This window comes from Arachis ipaensis, chromosome B07 (genome assembly GCF_000816755.2).
Source record: "Arachis ipaensis cultivar K30076 chromosome B07, Araip1.1, whole genome shotgun sequence".
NCBI classification, from domain to species: Eukaryota; Viridiplantae; Streptophyta; class Magnoliopsida; order Fabales; family Fabaceae; genus Arachis; species Arachis ipaensis.
In genome coordinates this window covers 7157840-7161284 of record NC_029791.2, presented here as the reverse complement: position 1 = coordinate 7161284, position 3445 = coordinate 7157840, and positions in this window count along the sequence as shown.

Here is a 3445-nt window from a genome sequence, read left to right as displayed (position 1 = left end):
AGAGAATGTAGGAATGTAGTTTATTAATTTTAGCGAGAAATAATTTTTTTTAATTTTAATAAGAGAGTGTAATGTAATACATTTTGGTTATTAAATTAGTTAGTAATGTATAATATATACGGTAAAGTACTAAATTGGTCCCATATGTTTGGACCTAATCCTAATTTAGTCCCTAAAGTTTAAAATGTCCTATTTGAATCCAAAAAGTTTTATTCAGTTTTAATGTAGTCCTGCTAAAAAAGTCAATGTTAAATAATTAACGTTATCGTTCTACTAAACCTTAATGTCTTTTCCTGAGGAGGTACAAACTCGACAGGCACAGGATCAACAACGGATGTATCACTGCGAGCCACTGGCCTTGGTTCAAGCACATGGAGAGCATCTTCGAAAACTCGCTTTTCGCAGAGAAGTTCGTCGGTGGCGACAAGGACAAGGGCATCGTCATCTCTACCACGGAAAACTCTTCTTAGCAACCGAAGAGTTTGGTTATATAAATTTTTCATATTTAAAAACTGAGTTTCGTTAATTATTTAACATTGACTTCACGGAAAGATCACATTAAAGTTAAATGAAATTTTTTTGGATTCAAATATGACACCTTAAATAGTCACAAAAATAATAGGACACTTTAAATCTTAAGGACTAAAATAGGATTAGGTCCAAACATAGGAACCAATTTATTATTTTAATCTAATATATAATATAGTTATATTTTAATTTTAATTTAATTTAATGTAATTAGAGAATGTTATGTTGTATATTTTGATTATCAAATTTGTAATTAGTCATTAATAATGATATAAAAAAATAGAGTAATTTAATTTTAAAATACAATAAAAAAACATAAAATACATTTTAATTATAAAATTAATAATATATAATAAATTTTAAAATCTCTAATTAAGTTGATCAAAAGTTAAAAACATAAATTCCATTCCATTAGTTTTTGTCCGTTTTGTAGTCTTCAGTCTTCACTCTATTATTACTGTTCGTGTCTACGTGATGCTGATGTATGTAGGGTTAAAGTTCATACATGCACTTCTTAAAGCTTCACTGATGAGCCGGGTTCATGATTTTTAATTTCGGAGATTTAGTTAGATACTTTAGTTTTCAATAACCAAATCGATGCATACAAATCATTTGAATGATCGAATTGAATATTTACTTAAAAAATTATAGTCTATATATTATTATACATCGAAGATATATCTTTTTTCTTTAACAAATAAAAGATATCTGATCTCTACTCTTAGCCACATAAATGGAGTATTAGTTGGTTACTTTATTAATACCATGACGTAGTCATTGAAATGTCTTTTAAGTAACGTTTTTATTTTTGGTTACTATTATATAACTATATATAGATTAAGGATTTAATTTATATCCTAAATAATTATATTACCTGCTACAACAATAATTGTCTATCATAACTTGTACCTTGTGAAATTTTATTTTCTAATAGTTTAAAGTTTATTCCGAGATTTTGTAGCAAAATAGGAGAAATGTCTAACTGGCATTTTGATTATAAACAACTATTTTATTCAAATAATCATAATGTCTAATATGTTGACATGGTACATTTTTAAGGTTCAGAAATTAAAGAAAGTAACCTTTGAAGTTATTAAAGATAAAGTTCATAAGAAGATTATGAATTGAAAAAGAAATTTATTGTCCTCAAGTGGCAGACACACGCTATTAAGAGTGGTGGAGGAAGTGATTCTTATTTACATACTCTCTTGTTTCAAACTTTCGGACACGCTGTTAACTGAGATTTATAGCATGCTCTCGTAATTTTGGTGGGATCAAAAAGACACAAAACGAAGAATGATTTGGATTAAATAAGACACAATGACGAGACCGAAGAAAGATAGAGGGTTGGAGATCAAAGATCTAATGGCACAAAATTTGGCTTTATTGGACAAGCAATGTTGGTGTCTAATGAAATACCCCAATTCTACACTCTCAAGAATGTTCAAAGCTAAATATTTCAGATATACAGATTTCTTATATGCAAAGATAGGAAGCATACCGTCGTGGGGCTGGAGAAGTGTTCTTGAAGACCGCAAGGTGATTGAGAAAGGCTTGTTATGGAAAATAGGCTCTGGTGCTAATGTCTGCATCTTCCATGATCCCTGACTCCCACCACCATTGCCCTTTAATGTCCTTCAAGCTGCAGTGACAATCCCACCGAATCTGCAAGTGTATTATGTTAGTGCGCTACTAAATCCTGATAGAAGCTGGAACAGAAACCTGATTGAGTCAGTTTTTTCAGTTGATATATGCAATAAAATTTTTTCCAACAAACCAATAGAGGAGGAAGATGAAGTTAATTGGTGCTTGACAAAATCTGGTATATACGAAGTTGGGTCAGGATACAAAGTTGCTTATGGGTTCTTTAATTCTTTTATTCTCCTACTTCATTGATGCCTCAGAACATACAAAACAACAGAGTATGGAATAGCATTTGGGAATTGAAATTACCTCATAAAATTAAGATTTTTTTATGGAAGAGTTTTCATGAAAAGCTTCCGATTTTGCAACAAATCCATAGCCAGTTTGCATCCACCGCTGCCACTTGCCTAAGATGCATGCTGGAAGATTAATCAATTTCTCATGCCTTGTTCCAATGCCCTCTGTCTTCAATAATCTGGAGTTTAAGTTTAATAATCCCTGACTTATGGCCGAGAGAAGAGGAGACCTTCATCAATTGGTGGCAACGAGCCTTATCTTGGGCAGCGGCTCAAATCGAAGGTAGACAAAAGATCTTTTTCATTACGGCGCTGTGTTGGAACACTTGGAAAGCGAGGAATAGGTGTGTCTTTGAGAAGCTAATAAGCCCAGCACCGGAGATAGTACAAGAAGCCAGCAGTTTAGTGCGTAAACTCAATAGCCATACCTGATTAATGCTAATAATTTCTCTTTATTCTTACTTTACTCTTTCTTAAGTTAGTTGTCTTCCAATCACATATGGTGATAATTGGGAATACTCAACTTCTTTTGTACTTCCTTATGGAAATATTATTATTTTATAATAATAAAATAATATCTATCTTTGAGAAAAAAAAGAGGTTAAATTGCTCATTAAATAATACCGAGATATTGGCTAAAAATAATGTAATACGTATACGTATGTATGATTCTAAAAAGTGGCTTTAATTAATACAAATCGTGATTCGTGACTAACAATTAATTTTTGTTGCTGTGCACATCAATTCGTCACTCCCAATTTGGTATTAATGACTTTGAACAACAGAAAATTCAAAATCAAGTGAATCTAACAAGTAATTTTAGTATAAATTGTAAGTAACGATTTGTTTAAAAAATAATAATAAATTGTTTAAGAGAAAGTATAAAAAAACAATGTTAATTGTGAACAATAAATTGAAATAAAAAATTTAATTATTAATTAATTATTTAATTTTAAATTTTAAAATATTAGAATTAG